This window comes from Muntiacus reevesi, chromosome 12 (assembly GCF_963930625.1).
Source record: "Muntiacus reevesi chromosome 12, mMunRee1.1, whole genome shotgun sequence".
Taxonomy (NCBI): Eukaryota; Metazoa; Chordata; class Mammalia; order Artiodactyla; family Cervidae; genus Muntiacus; species Muntiacus reevesi.
Genome location: NC_089260.1, coordinates 22945094 through 22968250, shown reverse-complemented (window position 1 = coordinate 22968250; position 23157 = coordinate 22945094). Strand labels below are relative to the sequence as shown.

General features: G+C 38.9%; 1 long non-coding RNA gene across 1 annotated transcript in view; it reads right to left on the bottom strand.

Moving 5' to 3' along the window:
* Nucleotides 1-361: 361 nt before the first annotated feature.
* The window catches only part of LOC136145279 (uncharacterized), a 42999-nt gene continuing 20203 nt past the window's right edge, over nucleotides 362-23157 (bottom strand). The window contains exon 3 of the long non-coding RNA XR_010658727.1: nucleotides 362-694. This is a non-coding gene — a long non-coding RNA (uncharacterized lncRNA). The remainder of the gene's footprint in view (nucleotides 695-23157) is intronic.

Below are 23157 nucleotides of genomic sequence, written 5' to 3'. Positions count from 1 at the left end.
TGGCATTGTGGGGAAGGAAAAATTTTCCTCTACACATCTTCGATTCTCTAGTATAGGACCTGGTAAATTAGACTGGCCAGAGACAGGATAAGAGAAAAACAGAAGTTTATTAATATTTGCATCATGATTGTACACGTGGGTGCACCTAACAAGTAACTTAGAGGAGTAATTAGAATTTGGGTTTATCTCAAGCTACATGGAGGTAAAGGAGTTTGGGGCTACTGAGCAAGGGATGTAGTTAAGAGAATGTGACCAAGGAAGGTATAGTAAACAAGAATTGTTTAAGTAAGGTTTGTTGTGCATATGTAAGAAGTTCTTTCTCCATCGACAATGATGCCAAAAAAACTTGACCTCTGTGCATCAGTGCTGAATCAAGTCTCAAAGACAGAGTTTGGGGTGAAGTAGAAAAGAATAAGTTTTATTGCTATTTTTATTCTTTATTGCTAGTTATCTTGCTATATTTAATCCAGACAAAGGGACTGGAAACTCATGCTCTTGTAAACTGTGTCCCAGCCTGGGAGGATCTGGTGTGGTGCTTTATAGCAGAGGCTCAAGGGTGGGATCACTGATAAGATTGTGGTGTGTGAGAGGCTAATCAGGTGATGAGCATCTTTGGTACATTTAATCTTGCCTCAGGTGGTCTTCTCTGGAATGAAGAATGCTGACATTTCCATTTGTCAGGAGGCTTTTAGTTCTGTAAAGAGGCCAAGATATTGTTATGTTTATTCCTTGAGGTGGAACCAAGACCCTGCCCCAAGGCTGTATTGTTTCTAGAATGCTCCTCTCTTGTCTCTGAATCCTGTCCCTGCTCTGAATCTGCCGTTTGGAACTCAGGGAAGGTCAGGGAGGCTAGTGGCTTTTGCCTACACACAAGAAATGGGAGACCCAGAAAGGCTTGTGTGCCCAGGAGACAACGGGGTTCTCCTTGGTTTCACTCTCCGCTTTTGTTTGAGGAGTATCAATCTTGAGGAGAACAGAAGTTACATAAGGAAAGAAATGATCATTTTGGGCAGAGACATTAATCATGAACTCAGTTTTAGGGGGACTTGGTTTTAATCCCCACTTAGGTTTTATCTTTCCCTAAATCTTTCAGAAAATGGAGCAACAACCAGTCTAGCTACTTCCTGTTGAAATGGGGCATATTGTTTAGTCACCAAGTCATGTTAGACTCTTTGTGACCCCATGGACTATAGCACACTAGGCTTCCCTATAGAAATATTTGAGTTCCAAATCTTGAATTTGAGTTTTCAATAATTAAGATTTCAGTCCTTTCATCTGCCATTTTGGCACAACAGACCCAGTGAGAAATACGGGGACTAACAACAGAAACTTCAGCAGACAGACGAGACTCCTTCCCTTGGGAATTCAGGAGAAAAAGACTGAAGCCAGTCTAGATGTGGCACTTTGGAGGGACTTGTGGTCAGTTGTTTGCACATCATTCCCTTTAAGGGAGAGAAACCCACCAAGGCAATCCTGAAGACCTGGAAAGAGGAAGCTGACTTCATATCCAGCAGTTAGAATTACTGTGAAAGAATCATTATGTGAATCTATAGGTTTGTGGGAAAAGGTATAAGACAAACAAACAAAACAGAACTTTCATTTTGCTTGCCAGAACAAATACTTAATGTTTCCCAAAGTGTAAAATGTCTACTTCTCAGGATCCGCTCACTGGCTGTTCACAGGCTTGGCTGGTCAGACTCTGGTCATCTTTTTACTCTAATATGATGTACCAACAGTTTTACATCACTCAATTTTAGAGAGGCGAGTAGTGAGAACATCATCGGGTCCCTTCCTTTTCTCTTCAAGTTGCTGCTAAGGTTGTTGCTCTTTCCACACTTTTGGCAGCACCTGTTATTCCACTTTCCCAAGGGATAGAAAGGAGCTTCCAGGTGAGGGGGAGACCTATGGGACACAAAGTCATGCACAGCGTTTAATGGTTCATCCATCTGTTGTTCAGTTCAGTCGCTCAGTCATGTCCAACTCTTTGCAACCCCGTGAATCGCAGCACGCCAGGCCTCCCTGTCCATCACCAACTCCCGGAGTTTACCTAAACTCCTGTCCATCGAGTCAGTGATGCCATCCAACCATCTCACCCTCTGTCGTCCCCTTCTCTTCCTGCCCCCAATCCCTCGCAGCATCAGGGTCTTTTGCAATGAGTCAACTCTTCACATGAGGTGGCCAAAGTATTGGAGTTTCAGCTTCAGCATCAGTCCTTCCCATGAACACCCAGGACTGATCTCCTTTAGGATGGACTAGTTGGATCTCCTTGCAGTCCAAGGAACTCTCAAGAGTCTTCTCCAACACCGCAGTTCAAAAGCATCAATTTTTCAGCACTCAGCTTTCTTCACAGTCCAACTCTCACATCCATACATGACCACCGGAAAAACCATAGCCTTGACTAGACGCACCTTTGCTGGCAAAGTAATGTCTCTGCTTTTTAATATGCTATCTAGGTTGGTCATAACTTTCCTTCCAAGGAGTAAGCATCCTTTAATTTCCTGGCTACAATCACTGTATGTTGAGGCATGCCCCGGGAAAAGTGCCGCAGACAAGTTCTGGAGGCTGGCTAAACTTCCAGGGACTGACCCCCCCTGCAGCCTGGTCCAATCAGGAGCCGACACAGAGCCCTTGGACACCCACCGCCGCTGTAGCCCACGCTTTCTTCCTTATATAGAAAGACCTGGCCTGGGCTCCGGCCGGGCTATAAAAACCTCTCCCCACCTCTCCTTCCTCGCAGACTCCCTTTGTCTCCTCGCTCACCCGCCCCTCCCCGGGAGTTCTGCCCCAGAGCGCCAGCCCAATAAAGGCCTTTTACCACCGGTCCTTAGAGGTGGTTCTTTCTTCCCGCGGCGTTTTCTAACAATCACCATCTGCAGTGATTTTGGAGCTCAAAAAAATAAAGTCTGACACTGTTTCCACTGTTTCCCTATCTATTTCCCATGAAGTGATGGGATCAGATGCCATGATCTTAGTTTTCTAAACGTTGAGCTTTAAGCCAACTTTTTCACTCTCCTCTTTCACTTTCAACAAGAGGCTCTTTAGTTCTTCGATTTCTGCCATAAGGGTGGTGTCATCTGCATATCTGAGGATATTTCTCCCAGCAATCTTGATTCCAGCTTGTGCTTCTTCCAGCCCAGCGTTTCTCATGATGTACTCTGTATATAAGTTAAATAAGCAGGGTGACAATATACAGCCTTGACGTACTCCTTTTCCTATTTGGAACCAGTCTCTTTGTCCATGTCCAGGTCTAACTGTTGCTTCTTGACCTGCATGCAGATTTCTCAAGAGGCAGGTCAGGTGGTCTGGTATTCCCATCTCTTTCAGAATTTTCCATAGTTTATTGTGATCCACACAGTCAAAGGCTTTGGCATAGTCAGTAAAGCAGAAGTAGATGTTTTTCTGGAACTCTCTTGCTTTTTCGATAATCCAGTGGATGTTGGCAATTTGATCTCTGGTTCCTCTGCCTCTTCTAAAACCAGCTTGAACATCTGGAAGTTCATAGTTCACGTATTGCAGAAGCCTGGCTTGGAGAATTTTGAGCATTACTTTCCTAGCGTGTGAGATGAGTGCAATTGTGCGGTAGTTTGAGCATTCTTTGTGATTGCCTTTCTTTGGGATTGGAATGAAAACTGACCTTTCCCAGTCCTGTGGCCACTGCTGAGTTTTCCACATTTGCTGGCATATTGAGTGCAGCACTTTTACAGCATCATCTTTCAGGATTTGAAATAGCTCAACTGGAATTCCATCACCTCCACTAGCTTTGTTTATAGTGATGCTTCCTAAGGCCCACTTGACTTCACATTCCAGAATGTCTGGCTCTCGGTGAGTGATCACACCATCGTGATTATCTGGTTCATGAAGATCTTTTTTGTACAGTTCTTCTGTGTATTCTTGCCACCTCTTCTTAATATCTTCTGCTTCTGTTAGGTCCATACAATTTCTATCCTATAGCGAGCCCATCTTTGCCTGATGTTCCCTTGGTATCTCTAATTTTCTTGAAGAGATCTCTAGTCTTTCCCATTCTGTTGTTTTCCTCTATTTCTTTGCATTGATCACTGAAGAAGGCTTTCTTATCTCTCCTTGCTATTCTTTGGAACTCTGCATTCAGATGGGAATATCTTTCCTTTTCTCCTTTGCTTTTCACTTCCCTTCTTTTCACAGCTATTTGTAAGGCCTGCTCAGACAGCCATTTTGCTTTTTTGCCTTTCTTTTCCATGGGGATGGTCTTAATTCCTGTTTCCTGTACAGTGTCACGTACCTCCATCCATAGTTCATCAGGCACTCTATCAGATCTAGTCCCTTAAATCTATTTCTCACTTCCACTGTATATTCATAAGGGATTTGATTTAGGTCATACCTGAATGGTCTAGTGGTTTTCCCTACTTTGTTCAATTTAAGTCTGAATTTGTACCTGCTGTTTAATTTTCACCTCCTGCAATAGAACTGTTTCTCTTTCTTTATTCTTAGGAGCTAAGAATTGTCTCCCATCTAGTATTTCATCAGGGCTCAATCCTAGCCCTCTTCTAGGGGCCAACCATATATAGAGGAGAGCAATAAGCAAGCCCACTTTAGATGAGTTTTCTGGCATAACTTGGTGACAGTTTTCTTCAGGGTGTGGCTCCTTTCTCAGCCTTTCCCATAGATTGGGGTCTGCATGATGAATGAAGTTTCCATTTTATACCTAAAGCTTTACTTACTATTTGTTATTTCTGGGATGAAAAAGGTCCATTTTTACTCCAAAGAGTAGAGGGAAGGCTGTATCTAGGAATAACATCCTTAAGGGTTTCTGTCACTTACAACGCTTTTTCAATTCTCTCTGGGAAGGCCTCTACTCAACCTTGTTCCAGGTGTGATACTCATATATCTTCTGCCAAAATCTTATTAAAGAGGATAGGGGATTTTTTTTAATACTTGGGGAATACCATCTAGCAGTACTGACTTCCTGTTTTGGAATTCGAGTCTTGCCATTCAAAGGCAAATAGTAATTGTGATTACTTTCCTACTGGAATACAGAAAAAGTCATCTTTCAAATCTAATTATCTCCAGGTGTGGTCCTTGGGTAAGGAACAAGGTATATGGGTTCAGAACTGTAGGGTGAAGGTCCTGAATGAATCAGTATTCATTGGTATGAGTTTTCTTGACCAGCAGAATAGAAGTATTATAAGGAGACCTGCGGCCTACCGTCCATGGGGTCACAGGAGTTGGACATGACTGAGTGATTGAGCACCCCAACACAAGGAGACCTGTGGGGTCTAATTAGCCCATACTTTAGAAATCAGCTTAAAACCAGCTAGAATTGGCCTTTTTCTTAAGAGGGTATTGTTTTTTCCCTGAATACGAGGCTCCCGTTTCTACAGTGGTAGAGATTGGGATGGCATATCGGCCTGTCTGGGTGCCCCATTGGCCAGTCTTACTTTTTCTATCATCTTCTACAGAATCAGAGTGATTGCAACTTTTCCTGATATTGCAGAGGGAGACATCTCTACAAAGAGAAGTTTCCTTTATAAATGTAAATTTCCTTTATCAAAGGAAAACTTGTACCTTTTTGTAGAGGGTTTCCTGCTTTTGCTTGTTCTCAATTGACTTTAGTTCAAAATAATCCACATGCCAGAGGGGCATATTTTGGAGTGGTATATATCCTGGTACCCTTCAAAATGCATCATTCATTACCTTATATCAGAAAGCATTTCAGCTTATCTAATATTACTATATTTGGATTTTCCTAAAAGAGTTGGACACGACTGAGTGACTGAACTGAAATGAACACAGAGTAAACTTGAGAATGTGTCCCTTTCTGCCTCAGCAAGAAAGATACTTTAAAAGGAGGAAAAATAGAATAAAAAATGAAATCCAGCTTTTTTTTTTTTTTTTGAAGAGTCTGGGTGGGTGGTTGAGGTGGGGTGATTTCTGCAATCACTGACTCATCACTCCTACCCACAGGAGAGAAAAGCACTTGGAATAACTAAAAACTTGCTTTACTTAAGACTGGTGTGACTGGGTGGCCCCATTGCCTTGGAAAGAAAGCAGAACAAAGCCTCCAATGGTTCTTAGCTTAAAATACAAGCAGATGCTCATCCCAATCCTGACCCACCCTCAGAAGCTGTTGAAGGGCAGGAGAATATGCCATCCCAGACACACTTCTTTGGCATAAGGATTACTTTTAGCTCCTTATTTTTGAGAAACAACAAACACAGGAGAATCTATGAAAACAGAATAGTAGTTGCCCTTTGGTAAGGGAAATTTATACAGGAAATCTCCATTTGTAAGGGCATCTTCCTATCCATCCCCGGAAAAGAAGGAGGATTCTCCATCTCTAGAATTTATTATCAGTAGAGAAGCGTGCATGTGTAAGTCGGTTCAGTCTTGTTCGGCTCTATGAGACCCTACAGACTAAATATTTCACATGCTCCTCTGTCCATGGCATTCTCCAGGCAAGAATACTGGAGTGGGTTGCCATGCCATCCTTCAGGGGATCTTCCTGACCCAGGGATCAAATTCCTGTCTCTTACATCTCCTGCATTGGCAGGTGCTTTACCACAACCACTTAAATCTGCAGGGCAAACCTTACCCTTGTTACCAGGCTTTTCCTGGTAACCTTCCATAGCTTGTGTGTGTGAGTGCACTCAGCCGTGTCCAGCTCTTTGCAACTCCTTGGACTGTAGCCCGCCAGGCTCCTCTGGCCATAGTATTTTTCAGGCAAGCATAGCTGGCCTACCATTCAAAATGTCTTTTGTTTGTTTTATGCTGGAGATGTTATTCTAAGGTGGCAGCTTTGGCCACTTCTGGTAGTTTTACTCAGTTTTTCTAGGTCTCTTCCACATATACAGGAAGTATACATGTTGATGAAATAAAATTCCTATTTTAAAGCAAGGTGAGAAAATTTTAAACATGATTTTTTTTTTCTTCACCTGATTGGGCCTCTTTGTACATATGCCTTAACTGAACCTGTTTAGCAGATAACATTCCTTCCTACTTAATCTGATCAACAGTTACAACTCCTCAGGAGATAACCTTCCTTCTTAATCTTGTAAGGGACCAGGATGACCCATGACCCACCATGTGCTTCTTTGTACATGGAGATCTGGACAGTGTAAAGTGTCAGTACACCATTTGAAATATATCCCTTTGTCTCAGAAACTTATACAACTGTACCTTGACCTCTAATGGGCAGAAGAGTCTTCAGAGCTTTCTGAAAGACTGTTTTCTGGGTTATAATCCTCCAGGTTAACTCAAATAAAATTTTCCATTTCTTTCTTAATTAACTATTAATTTTTCCATCAACAATGTTATTAAGGTTCTGTTTTTCTCCTGTTAACTTGCTTTTATTATGCAGTTACAGTCCCAGTCAAGAACCTGAAAGGGTGGAAGAAAAATTATTTCTTTTCCCCCTTCACTGTCCTATGAAGTATAAGAATGGTTTGAAAGAGGCCATCATCCCAGCACACGTGTCAGTGCCCTTAACAGAGCACCCTGCTTAGCCCCTGGGCTCATGCGTCACTGGTGCCCCTGCCCAGGAGCACCAATGAGAGAATGGATCTTAGCATCCCTGGGGCACTTATTCAGAAGGGTAGCTCGGGAGTGTCGTTCTGAGTGTTTAGCTCCTGGGGACCTCTGGGAAGGCGGTTATTTTGGATTTGCTGCTACTTCTAATAGGCAAGGAGAGCAGTGTCAATCCTATTATCCCATCATGGACTGGAACCCAAAAGTAACCCCCATGAAATAGTGAGGCAAGAGCCGCCCCAGTTAATACAACTGCTTGAGGAGATGGTTTCGGTCTTGTTCAGAGAGGCCAATAGCACCTTGCACTCTAGGTGTTACTAGTTAACTGAATAAAAGTTATATGCAAGTCATCTTGAATTTTTTTCTAATAGGTATAGAGTAAAAATGACAACCTTTATATAAGACAACACCACAAAAGTTCTTTGGATTGCTAAAACATTATTTATACATTTAATAAAAATATATGAACTCCTAATATATGCAAAGAAGCAAGCTAGATATAGTATAAGACTGATAAAAAGCCATAGCCCCTGTGCCTAAGAAACTCATAAAATATATTTAGAGAGAGATTCACCAAATTCATATAAGTAACTTTTATTCATTCCCTCCCCCCACCCCCCAAAAATAGTATCTTCCTGTCTAGTCAACACCTAGCTAAGTACTGCGTAACACAGCCCTGCCCTCAACTTAGATATTGAACAAGAAAAAATTCAATATATAACTATAAATCCTGATAAGCATCATGAAGAAAACAAATAAGGTAGAAATTAACCCATTCATCTAGACTGGTGAGAGAGCTTCATGAAAAGGTGAGGTTTTAGCTGAGACCTGAAGGTCAAGATGTAATCATTTATGAGAAAGTCTTTCCAGATAGACCTGTGTTGAAACCTGTAAGGTAAGACATGCCTTCTAGATAGGTCAGGCAAGATATAAGTAGAGCATAAAATATTACAGTGATAAAGATTTTGAATGTTTTCTTTTCAGCAAGCATCTACTGCATGATGCAATGAGCTGAAAACACAATGATGAGTATAGATAGAAAAAGTTTCTGCCCTCCTGGAACTTCATAATCAGGTTAGAAAGACAGATGCTCACCATGCAGTTACAAGGGTGATGAAGATCGTGTGCTAGTGTTACGTGTGCATACATGGTAAATGGATTTTAGCAAGCCTAGAAGGACTGGGGAAGTCCTTTCTAGGGAAATGACATTTAAAACCAGGTTGTGAAAGCTCAGCCAGCATTGCTGGGTGAAGAGCTGAAGAAAGCGCAGGAGACTGTTCAGGAAGAAGGAATAGTCAGGTTCTATTGCAGAGAGATTGCACAATGTGTGGGAAAGACAGACTCAACTATTAATATTTATTGGTAGCTCAGATGGTAAAGAATCTGCCTGCAAAGCGGGAGATCTGGGTATGATCCCTGGGTCAGGAAAATCCCCTGGAGAAGGGAATGGCAACCCACTCTGATATTCTTGCCTGGAGAATCCCACAGACAGAGGAACCTGAGAGGGTTCAGTCCATGGGGTTGCAAAGAGTCAAACACCACTGAGCGACTAACAGTTTTCAGTTTTCTTTCTTTTCTAAAAGCAGTCAACATGATTAATAATCATGTTTTTACCCCTATGATACTGAATTATCAGAATGTGTGTGTGTGCTCCATTTCATCCCACTCTTTGCAACTCCATGGCCAGACTCCTCTGTCCCTGGGATTCTCCAGGCAAGAATACTGGAATGGGTTGCTATTTCCTTCTCCAAGGGATCTTCCTATTGTACGATTTCAGAAATTGCTGTTTTAAATGTATTTTTATGACATGTAAATGGCCTCAAGATCTAATGGAACATACAATTCTATGGAAGCTGAATTGTATTCATACAACTAAATGCAGCTGATAGAAGTAATGTACAGAAATCTTGAACCCAGGGCTGCCTCCTCTTTGAAACTATCCTGATCTTCCCTGGAAGATCTGACTACTTTCTATACTCAGTCCTCAATATTGCAGTTATAATTGATTCTAATTACTGTTCACATGCCTGACTTGTTCACTAAACTGAGTGACTTAAAGGGAGGGAATATTTATTGTTTATCTTTCTAACCCAGGACTTTAGAGACAGTGGATGCTCAAAAATATATTCCCGCAGGAATAAATATGAGAGAAGCTATTAAGACATGCTTTTGAGGTTATCAAAGATTGGGCCTTTGTCTTAATCGCATGCATAAAACTTTAAAGGGGATGTTGATTAGACCCCCCCACATGCACAACTAAGCCAACGCCCCAAAACCCCCTTGGCCACTTTGACACCTAGTCCCTATAAATGTTTCCCTTCCTCCCATGTATTCGCTCTAATAATTTAGTGAGTCTGAGAAACACAGCCATGTTTAAACATCTGGGATTCATCAGGCTGGTTCTCTTAATCAAAGTTAGGAAATCAGCTCCAGATGTTGCCTAACTAAAGTTACATAAGCATTGTTCACATTTTTAACTACAATCAGACCTAAGTTCCCATTTCTTGAAAATAACTTAATTTGTATAGGTAGGAGTTCGACTCTGCTCTGTTTTTTTTTAAATTAACTCTCAAATACAGAGATAAGGCTGATAGATTTCCTTAGAAGTAAATGAGTATCAATGAAAAATCAAGATATAGTTTTTTGAAGTCACACATGTAACTATATTAGCCAAAAAATGCCATGACAAGGAAAGAAAAAATACTGTCCAAGGATCCATTATGTGCATGTGTGACAGATAAAAAAATAATAGAAACTAAAACTAATAGAAAAATAAATGTTTAATAACATGTACCCCTGAAACGTGTATACCTGAGAGAGATCAATAGAAAACTGAGTATGCATGGGCGATATACCTAGGAAATATCCAGAAACACTGAGTAACTCCCACAAATGGCCCAAGCCATCACCTTAAATACCCTCGCCAACTAAAGAGAAAAGAAGATGTTGGAGGTAAGCCAAGGGAGCCAGGTATGTGGTTACCAGGCAAAGCACAGTAAACAAGGGTATGATTATTACATGAATTGAAGTGGTTACCTTCTCTTTTGATAAGAATTTCTAGAGATTTAGTCATTCTTCTCTGCCTACTACAGAAGAGACTTCCCTTATAAAAGGAGGTTTTCCTTATAAATGTGAATGTCTCTTGCAAAAGTATAACTTGTACTTGTTTTCAGAGCTTCTCCTGATTCTGCTGTTTATTAAAAATAACCACCTCAAGATAATCCATATACAAATGAGGCTTATTCTGGGGTGGCATATTTGTTCACCTCCCACCCTGCTACTGGAATTTCTCCAAGGAGTATCATAGTACAGAAGATGAGTTAAGAGATAGCTCCATATTTCATTGAACCAGCCCCTTAGTCTTGAAATAGGTCAGTTAAACAGTTGCCTCATTTCAGAAGGCAGCCTTGTGGGTGGGCTCCCAAAGTTAGACCTATATGATGCAAGCAAGTAGGTATCTAATAAAGATATCCTGAGGTTCCTATACCCATAGGTTTTCCCACCCAATAAGAAAACATTGTCCTTTAAATAGATGAAAGAAAAGTTATAGTTTTATAGAAGTACAAATATTGATATTAAAGCTTATTTTAAAAATCCTTATAGTAATTCAATTTAGCTAGCTCAGCCACACAAGATTCTCTTCACAAATTTTCATATCCATTTAAACTGTTCTTTATCCTCATCTTTTCCGTTTTGAAATAGCCGTTGTTCTTAAAGACAAAATTTTCATTTCTCTTAACAAAAACACAACTCCATGTCTCATACTTAGCCACCCAATAACATACCCTACTTACCTTGTATTCAGAGATGGAATAGTTTCTCTTACTATTGCTACTAGTTTTAATTACATATATTAGAATCCTTAACCTATAGAAACCTTAATTTCCACTCAAACCTCAGAAGTAAACAATTAGGAATGGTCTGTTATAACAGTGTTCCTTTTCACTAGTACAGTTTTTTGATGTGGCATGAGACCCAAACATTTTGGGCACATCTATTTTTTATTACAGAAAAACTAATGTTCAAAATGCTATCTTATTTAGAAATGATATAGATTTCAATGAATCCTTTAATTTAGCAAAAATAATCCTTTAATTTAGCAAAACTTTAAGGTTTTGAGTTACTAAAAAATTTTGGAAGCTTTAAAAGATTTTAAAGGAGACATAAAATCTTCATCATTATCAAAAAGTCTACTTACAACTATATAATTCACTATTAATGATCATATTTCAATTCTTTATGAAACTTTCATAAATATTAGACAAAATTAACCATCATATTGTTTTTCTTTCACTGACAGTTTTTGTAAGAGGTAAGACATGAGCTTAGCTGAGTAGTAAACTCAGGTAGAACAAAAGTTGTATGTATGCATTATATTTAGTGCTAATAACACTGAAAACATGTCATTTTAATTAAACCAACAAACTTCAACTAGTTTTCATTTACCAAAGATTATTCTAGATCCCCTGGAGGAGGGCCTGGCAGCCCACTCCAGTATTCTTGTCTGAAGAATTCCATGGACAGCGGAGCCTGGGAGGCTGCAATCCATAGGGTCACAAGAGGCAGACATGACCGAAGCGACTTAGCTCGCATTCCAGATCACATGTACTTGAAAAAACATTTTAGGGTTAGTTTCTGTACTTCTGTGGGTTTTGGACTATCCAATCCATACAGTGTTTTCCTTCAAGCTGACTAAATAGAGTTTTGACAAATTATGTTTGACAATATCATATAGAGATAGAAATATACCACATCTATAACATACATAGATACACATAATCATAGAGAGAGACACAAAGAGAAATAGTATAGCTTGGATTCTAAAATTTTAGCCTTAGCCATATGCCAGGTCCAATATAAAACTCACTAGTTTATTTTTTGAAATAGTTGGATCCAAATTGTGTTTCTGGCAGATGGAATAAGTTTACCTGCTCAGATGGAAGCGTTTTTACTAATACTTGTGGAGAAGACACTTAATTTTTTTTTTAATTTGCTCAGTTTCTCCTCTGTTCCCTCTAGATGAAAATGATTTCCTTAAAGTTTGCATTTCAAAGAAATGACTATCAGTTCCTAGTGTAGACAAGGTAGGCACAGAGAAAGTGTACAAGTATCCCCAAAATTTCATCTTAAAGTCTAGAGAAATTAAAAATTTTGTCTTTTTCTCAAGTGCAGAACAATTCTGTTTCCAGCGTCCTAATCTAATACAATATCTGCAAGCATTTTGAGATCAATGGGGAGATTGGGGGGTTGGTAAGGATAGCTGGATTTTTTAATTGCTTCTACAGCTACATGTCTGGTTTTGTAAAGATTTTAAAGACAAAGACAATTGTTTTTAATTCCTCAGAGAATTGGACTATAGCCTGAATTATATCAAGGAGCTGACCTGCCCATCCAAATACATTATCTCCCATTTCCTTCTTTTCTATCAAGATTTTCAACCAAGATGGAAATCAAAAGAATCCTATGTTTTGGACCTTCAGGGTTGAATGTGGTATGCCTTTGTAAAGTCTGTAAAAATGCTTACCTTTTTTTCTGAGTGTACAGTTCAACCTCAACCAGTTCACCTTAGGATGAAAAGCTCTGCTATTGCTCCTACCAGCATCTTAACATCAACCTCCCCCTGAGTCATGTCCTGATCATTTGTAAACGGACCTGGGAGAAATTCTGCTCATCCGTTACCTCTATGAGACATGTTTCCCCAGGGGAGCATCTGACTTTTCTGTTAACTACAGTATTATAAGGAAAGAACTCAGCTTGGCAGCCTCCCGGTAAATGGAAATGTGACTGTCCACTGATGTTTTCAACTCCTATAAATGTGGTAGGATCTTTTGAAACTGAACTAAGAAAAAGGATATTTCATATAATTTCATCCTGTTAAGGAAATCCCTAAAGCTAAATAGCATACTACTACTTTTGTGTCTTATTTTCAACGTTATCTTTCCATAGGTACCAATAAGACAGTTGTTAAAATTTTTTTTTTCATATACGGAAGCCTTTCCAGTTCAAAAGATCCATCATCTGCCCATTGACAAGTAGAATACTCAATGGTATATTTATCTCAATAGTGACTCAAACCAACAAGCCTTTCATTGGCTTGTGTGTGCTAAGTTGCTTCAGTCGTGTCTAACTCTTTGTGACCCTATGGACTATATATTCCGCCAAGGCTGCTCTGTCCATCAGATTTTTCTGGCAAGAACACTGGAGTGAGTTGCCGTGTTCTCCTCCAGGGGCTCTTCACTAGTTGCTATACCCAAGAAACTAGTTCACACAAATATTTCTTCCTCTAATCTAAATTTGGAATGCAAGTGTGAAATGAAAATATCTCCTGCCATATTAATAAACAAGAAATATGTCACAGCCATCAGAGATTTCTGGCCTTCAAAGGTGAATGCAGGCTCCCCAAACTGCAATCCAGAGGATGCTACCACCCCCAGGTGATTGCTGAGGAGCTGGGAGAATGCAAGAAGCATGGTGAACAAGGAAACAGGATTAGCCCCAGATAGCTGAGGTGCATTTGAAAGGAATGAATTCAGTGAACTCAGAGACTTGCATCTTCCTATACATAGAATGCTAAATTCCTTGCCTTGATACCTGATCTTTGATGTTCATACTACCTGCTCCCTTTGTTGCAAACTTGTATATAGCCTGACGGTCCCTCTTGCCTCCTTGGAGCAGTTTTCTCAGAGCTACTGAGATGCTGCCTCCCACGTTCAGAGTCTTAAACATTTTCACCAAAGTAGCTCTCTACTTTTCAGAATACTGAAGTGGGTAGCCTATCCCTTCCCCAGGGCATCTTGCCAACCCAGGAATCGAACCAGGGTCTCCTGCATTGCAGGCAGATTTTTTACCAACCGAGCTATGAGGGAAGCTCTACTTTCAGGCTGTAACCAAACAGGTTTTAGTTGACAGGAGGGACAAGAAATTGTTACCCTCTTGTCTAAACTGGGTATACAGATAGGGACTTGGGAGAATTGACTTCAGTAAAAGTTTTTACTTTTTGCCAGCTTCTACCAGATTTCCCGGATCCCATCTGCAGGCTCCAGAGTGAGTAAGCTGTCCCCGAAAGTCCCATCATGGGTCTTTAAAAACTACTGGGGAGGAAAAATAATTTTCCCTCTATACTTCTAGGTTTTTAGTGGAGACAACTGTGCTAAAGGGCAGATTAACAGGGAAGAAAAACCAGAAGTTTAATAACATGTATACCTCAGTGATACCCATGGAAAACTAACTCCCAAAATGGCCCAAGCCACACACTACATGGGCTTCCCTGGGGATTCACTGGTAAAGAATCCACCTGCCAATGCAAGAGACGCAGATTCAATCCCTGGATCTGGAAGATCTCCTGGAGGAGGAAATGGCAACCCAGTCTCATATTCTTGCCTGGAAAATCCCATGGACAGAGAAGCTGGGTGAGCCACAGTCCACAGAGTTACAAAGAGTTGGACATGACTTAGCAGCTAAACAACAACATCTTATATACCAGCTGAAGACAAAAGATGATGTTGCAAAAGGGAGGGATAAGCCAGTTATGGAAGGTTATTAGGCACAGCAAAATAAACAGGGATAGAGTAGTTTTCTCCACTGGTAAGCGTGTCTAAAGACAGTGATCTTTCTCTTCCTGGTACAGAGAGGGGGACACATTATAAATGGACATTTTCCCTGATAACTATGCATGTTGTTTATAAAATGGACAACTTCTACTAGATTTTCAGAGCTTCTCCTATGTCTGCTGTGGCTTAAAAAGTCTGTTGTGGCTTAAGAATAACCAGCTCAAGATAATTTTTATGCCAAAGAGGAGTATTGGGGGATAGCGTATACTGCTCTCCTGACAGGACATTTTCATAGGTAACTCAACATGTACTATTTTGTTGAATTTAATTCTTATAAAAACTGTGTGAAACAAATTATCTCCATTATACAAATGAAATACAGACTCATAGAAGTTAATTACATCATTGAAAAACATCTACATAGTGTGTAAACTAAGGATTACAGTCAATTCGTTCACCCCAAATTTAGTCCTCTTCCCATGCATTGTCTTCCTTTGTGATCTTAGACAATATGGGCCAGGAGGATAAAACTGGGAAATATTTTGTAAAGCATATCTACAACTGTCTTGGAAGTTATTTTCCCAAGGAAGATCAAAAGTGTGAAACCTATATTTGCTCTTCAGATACAAATTAGTTATTTTGTTTTGTCCACAATTTATTATAATAACTTAACAATCTGACAACATAATTGGATTTTATAAGGCTCAGAAAAGCCTAGAATACAGGAAAACTAAAGTGAATCAATTTAACCCCACTGCTAGAAGTTCTACAATAAGCACTCTCTATTCCAAAAATGCTGTAGGGCTCTAGAAGAAGCCTATTTGTGATCAAATAAGCCCTGAGCTGACTTTTGATGTTAAGACAAGGGTAGGATAGATGTCCCAAATGGTCCTCCTCTTGTAATGCAAGTTGATCCTGCAAAACTACAACATACTTGTTTTTCAAATTAGAGTTAAACACAAAAGCAAACATAGAAAATCTCCAAAGATTAAGATATGTAGGGGAAGAATAAAAAGAACAGTGAGTTAAACCCTGAACAATCCCAGGAAACAAATATACAATTTAAGGTTCCCCAATTCTAATACCAGCCTTGGGCTCAGGGGACACCTAGGCCATTGTCTTCAAGGTAGGGATGCTGAACAGTAAGGTAAATGCCCCACAGGAGCTAAAGTGGTCAAATATATGCATGTAACTTTGGCTCACTGAAGCAAACAAATCTTCAGTGGCAGAAAGTAACCCTACATTAGCCTTTCAGAATTCTCAAAAGTTGCATAATTAAAGTAAAACTCACAGTTTAAAAAAATCACTTAATAATAAATAAAATAGGCTGCATGAGTGAGCATCATCAGAAATAAAAAGTAAACCTGTCAAAACCTGGTGACATTAGAATTAACTGATGAAAAATATAAAATGATTTTTATAAAAGCCTAGAAAAAAGACTTGATGAAAAGAACTGACTGATTTGAAAATGTCCTGATGCTGGGAAAGATTGAAGGCAGTAGGAGAAGGGGATGACAGAGGATGAGAAGGCTAGATGGCATCACTGACTCAATGGAGGTAAGTTTGACTAAACTCTGGAAGTTGGTGATGGACAGGGAGGCCTGGCGTCCTACAGTCCCTGGGGTCGCAAAGAGTCAGACACAACTGAGAGACTGAACTGAACTGAAGAAGAAGACAAACACAGTTAAAATATGTTAGAAACTTGAGATTATTAAAAATGGCTAAAGCAAATTGTAAAAGGATCAAGTAGAAGTTTTGTGAGTAAAAAATATTTATTGAAATTAAAATCTCAATTGCTATGTTAAATAATAGACACACCTAAAGAGATAATGAACTGGAAACAAATGAAGAATTTGCAGTTGAGATATAAGGACATGGAAATATAAAAGGTTAAGAATCATTGAAGAAAAAAACACAGAAGGTCAAACACTCATTTAATTATAATCCTTGAGAAAATAATACAGAGAAACAATAATGGAATAATTGAGAATCAGGCTGAGAATTGCTGACTCATGAACATGAGAGCTTTATAAGAATTATGATAGACAGAAACTTAATAATCAGAGAAAAATCTATATGTAAAGGTAGTAAAACTCCAGAACACCAACAATAAAGGAAGTATCTGAAATTCTGCCAGCCAGGAAAAAAAGAAAAAAACAGAACACCTATAATAAAGAAAATTTAATCTAACAATATATTTCTGAACAGTTTCAATGTAAGTCAAAGGCCTTAGAGCAAAATCTTCCAAAGACTGAGAGAATATGAACCTAGAATTACAAAAGTTCTTTTTCAAGGCCATTATTAAAATAAAGACATTTACAAAAAGAAAAACCAAGTTTACCACCAATAGACATTTACTAGCATACATTTTAATAGGTGTACTTAAAGGAGGAAAGATTCTAGATATAAGTTATGAAATGCAAGAAAGCAATGTTGATCAAAGAAAATGTTAAACTCACAGATTAATCCATAAACTAAAAATAAGAAAATGATAAGTATTTTGTTTAATAATGAATAACTTCTTTGTTAAAAAGAGACAAAAAAATACTACTTCTGCGCAGTCTAATACTGTTAGACGAAATTACTATTTAAACTTAAAAAATTAAGTTAAAAATTCAGATGCTTATTCATACCAGCTACATTGAGTGTTCAATAGCCATATATGCTGGAAGTACTAGGTAGTATGTAAGACAAGAGTTAAATACAGAAGAAAATTAAAATGTCACTATTAACAAATAATATGAATGTCTACATAGAACATTCAGCAAACCTGGAAAACTCAGCAGTGGCCACAGGACTGGAAAAGGTCAGTTTTCATTCCAGTCCTAAAGAAAGGAAATGCCAAAATGCTCAAACTACCACACAATTGCACTCATCTCACAAGCTAGGAAAGTAATGCTGAAAATTCTCCAAACCAGGCTTCAACAGTATGTGAATCATGAGCTTCAAGATGTTCAATCTGGATTTAGAAAGGCAGAGGAAACAGAGGTCAAATTGCCAACATCTGCTGGATCATCCAAAAAGCAAGAGAGTTCCAGAAAAACATCTACTTCTGCTTTATTGACTATGCCAAAGCCTTTGACTGTGTGGACGACAACAAACTCTGGAAAATTCTTTAAGAGACAGGAATACCAGACCACCTGACCTGCCTCTTGAGAAATCTGTATGCAGGTCAGGAAGCAACAGTTAGAACTGGACATGGAACAACAGATTGGTTCCAAATAGGGAAAGGAGTACATCAAGGCTGTATATTGTCACCCTGCTTATTTAACTTATATGCAGAGTACGTCATGAGAAATGCTGGGCTGCAAGAAGCACAATCTGGAATCAAGATTGCTGGGAGAAATATCAATAACCTCCGATATGCAGATGACACCATGCTTATGGCAGAAATTCAAGAACTAAAGAGCCTCTTGATAAAAGTGAAAGAGGAGAGTGAAGAAGTTGGCTTAAAGCTCAACATTCAGAAAATTAAAATCACAGCCTCTGGTCCCATCACTTCATGGGGAATAGATGGGGAAACAGTGGAAACAGTGTCAGACTTTATTTTTTTGAGCTCCAAAATCACTGCAGATGGTGACTGTAGCCAGGAAATTAAAAGACGCTTACTCCTTGGAAGGAAAGTTATGACCAACCTAGATAGCATATTAAAAAGCAGAGACATTACTTTGCCAGCAAAGGTCTGTCTGGTCAAGGCTATGGTTTTTCCAGTGGTCATGTATGGATGTGAGAGTTGGACTGTGAAGAAAGCTGAGTGCCAAAGAATTGATGCTTTTGAACTGTGGTGTTGGAGAAGATTCTTGAGAGTCCCTTGGACTGAAAGGAGATCCCGCCAGTCCAACCTAAAGGAAATCAGTTCTGATTATTAATTGGAAGGACTGATGTTGAAGCTGAAACTCCAATATTTTGGCTACCTGATGCAAAGAGCTGACTCATTTGAAAAGACCCTGATGGTGGGAAAGATTGAAAGCGGGAGGAGAAGGGGATGACAGAGGATGAGATGGTTAGATGGCATCAGTGACTCAATGGACATGAGTTTGAATAAATTCCGGGAGTTGGTGATAGACAGGGAGGCCTGGTGTACTGTAGTCCATGGGGTCACAAAGAGTTGGACATGACTGAACAACTGAACTGAATAAATGATATGAATGTCTACATAGAAACCTAAAGAATTTACCAGCAAAATATTAGAAATCTTGCTTACCAAAGTGCCTGATTTGAACATTATTTAAACATTAATATGTTAATATACACAAGCTACAAATTTAGAAAATATAACTTAAAATGTTTTATTAATAACATGAAACATACAGTGAAATATATATTTTAAAAAATGATGTGCTAGAAGCCAAGGAACAAAGACTAAATTTTATTGAAAGCTATTTATAGAACACAGAAATATAAAAATAAATATACCAAATTCATGGATGGGATAGCTCAATATCATAAAATGTCAATTCTCCTTAAATGTCACTATATTGAAGAGGAAAAGTTAGAAGTTTACATAACCCCCTGCTCGTTCTGCCTCTGTAACTCAGCTTGCTCCTTGCAAAGTCTGGATTATGTAGGTCACATAGTCTCAGAAAGTGGGGACTTACTTACAAAACTAGGAACTGGAGCTTATCTCACTCACCCTTGTCTTGCTCTTTGCAATGGCCCAGCCCCTGCCAACCTGCTTAATCATGCCTGTCCATGATAAAGGTCAGGCATCAAGGTCAGGCATCCCCCTCCCCATCCTGACTGCTATTTCCGCCTGCAGAACCCTTTAGTTTAAACCAGCCTGTTAGCAGCTAATGTTGCCCACTATAGTCTGTGTATAAAAACTCCATAATCCCTTTGTTCAGGGATCAGAGCTTGGAATGTTATCTCCTCTGGGCCCGCCAGTGCAATAAACCTGAATTCTCCAACTCTCTAAGTGTGGTGTTTGGCTTCTCAATTACTGATTTCTGAAACAATAAATTTAATCGAAATTAACAGGATTTTGAGGAAATAAGTTAACTCTAAGACTCGCTTGAAAAAGTAAAGGCCCAATAATGGGTAAAATCTAACTGAAGAAGAATAGTGTGGGAAAAATTATGCTGTCAGATAATAAGCTTTATTATAAAGGTATGCCAGTGAATAAAGTGTGATATTAATTCACAACTGGCCAGAGCAACTGGCCATGGTACAAAATACTCAATAGGTTAGAGAGTCCAGAAACAGACCTATGCTTAATTGAACTCAGTAATGACAAAGATGACATTACTGATCATTGGAGAAAGGAGCTATACTAATCATATAAAAAATATTTTTTTGTATATAATACCTATACATTTCAAGTTGACTAAATATTAAATTCCAAAGGGAAGCTTTTAGAAGATATATTTTATGATCTCAGAATAGGGTAAATATCAACCTTAAATGAAAAAATATTATTAAACTCAACTATATTAATAGAAAAAGCTTCTGCTTATCAAAAGACATAATAAAGAAAATAGAATACACCACAAATTAGTTGAAGAAGATAGACCCAAAGAATTAGTATCCATTAAGTGTAATTATGCTTATAAAGCAACAAGAAAAAGAACTACCCTTCTCCCATCAAATCAAAACAACCTAATAAATGACCAAACGTATATTTCAAATGAGAAAAAATACTAATGATTTAACCTCATTAGTAATCAAATAAGCACAATTTAATGTCATGATGACATATTTTATTTATATTATATATATTTTAAAATTCTGATATTAATTGCTGGCCAGGAAGCATATATACAGCAAACATGTATACAACTCTAGGGGCTGTATAATTGGAATATCTAACTTGAAAAATAATTTTGTAAATCTAAGCCTGAACTTACCTATAACTGAGGAATTTTACTCCTAAAAACAAAACTTAGAGAAACCTGCACATGAGCCCCAGAAGCTAAATACAAGAATTGTATAGATTACAATAAGAACAAAAAATCAGATAACAGAAGCACTGACCAAAAAGAAGCTTTATAAATTATGGCATAGTCCCAAAGAATACAATATTAAGTAGCTGTGAAAAAGAGGGACCTATAGCTACAAGAACATGATAGATGAATCATAGAAACAATGTTGAGTGCAAAAATGCAAGTTGAAGAAAATTATGTATTATGAACTTATATAAAGCATAATACACATATAATTATGTAATTACCTAACATATCCTATAAAGTTTATAAAGAGCTTTTTATTTTATTTAGATATTGCTACACATGTGAAGATTTTATTTAAGAAGGAAAGGGAGGCAGGTTAGAGACAAGATAGTGAAGTAGGAAGCCTTGAGCTCAGCTTCTCTCATGAAAATACCGAAATCACAAATAACTGCTGAACAGCCATCAAGAAGAAAGACTGAGACTACCAGAGAAGATATTCTACATCCAAAGACAAAAAGAGAAATCGCAATAACATGATAGGAGGGGGGCATTCATGACGATATAAAATCCTACACACACCATGTGGATGACCAACAAACTGAAAAATAATTATATCACAGAGGTTCCCCCACAGGAGTGTGGTTTCTGAGGCCCATGTCAGACTCCCCAGGCTGAAGGTCTGACATCAGGAGAAGAAGACCCCAGAGTATTCAGCTTTGAAAACCAGCACAGCTTGATCGCAGGAACTCCAAGGACTTTGGAAAATAGAAACACCACTCTTGGAGGGTACAAGCAAGGCCTCATGTAAACCAGATGCCAGGGGAAATGCAATGACTTCATAGAAGCCTGGACCTCACCTACCTGCTGGCATTGGTATGTCACTTAAGAAGCAGGAAGCAGCTATCGCTCTCTCTTTGGACATAAAAGCTGGTGGTAAACACATCTGGAATAGTTTGGGACATTTAGCACCAAGACTGGAATCACCCAACAGCTTGTAGGTTCTAGTGCTGGGATGCCTTAGGCCAAACAACCAGCAGAAAATAGCCCGCCCGTCATCAGACAGGCTACCTAAAATCTTCCTGAGCCCACAGCCTCCCCCTAAACACACCGCTTGACATGGCCATGCCTACCAGAGGCAAAAGGCCCTGCTCCAGGCACCAGTCCCTCCCACCGTGAGGCCTCCACAAATCTCCAAACCAGCCTCACCCACCAGTGGGCAGATATCAGAGACAAGAGGAACTACACCATTGCAGTCTATGGAAGGGAAATAGTAATCACAGAAAGACAAAATGAGACAGTAAATCTGTTCTAAATGGAGGAGCAAGACAAAACCCCAGAAGAACAACTAAATGAAGTTGAGACAAGCAATCTACCCAAAACAGAATTCAGAGTAATGATAGGGAAGATACTCCAAGATCTAGGAAAGAGAATAGAGGCACAGAACAAGAAGATACAAGAAATGTTGAACAATGACCTAGAAGAAATAAAGAAAAAACAAACAGAGATGAACAATAACTGAAGTGAAAATACACTGGAAGAAATCAAGAGCAAAATAAATGAGGCAAAAGAACAGATAAGTGAGCTGGAAGACAGGGTAGAAATCACTGCCACAGAACAAAAAAAATAAATAAAAAAAGAATAAAAAAGAAATGAGGACCATTTAAGAGACCTCTGGGACAATATTAAATGCAACAAAATCACACTATAGGGATCCAGGAAGGAGAAGGGAAAGAGAAAGGGCCTGAGAACATAGTTGAAGAAATAATAGCTGAAAACTTCCCTAACATGGGAAAGGAAACAGTCATCCAAGTCCAAGAAGCAGAGAGTCCCAGGCAGGATAAACCCAGAGAGACATACTGAGACACATGGTAATCAAATCAATAAAATAAAGACAAATAAAAAATACTAAAAGCAATAGATAACATACAAGGGAACGCCCATAGTTATTCAGCTGATTTCTTAGCAGAAACTGCAGGCAAGAAGGGAGTTGCATAATATGTAAAATGTAATGAAAGGGAAAAACCTAAGACTAAGAATATACTATCCAGGAAGGCTCTCACTCAGATTTGAAAGAGAAATCAAAATATTTACAGGCAAGCAAAAACTAAGAGAATTTAGCACCACCAGACCAACTGTGCAACAAATGGTTCAGAAACTTCTCTAGGCAGAAAAGACAAGGTCGCAACTAGAAAAAAAAAATTACAATTGGAAAAACTCACTGG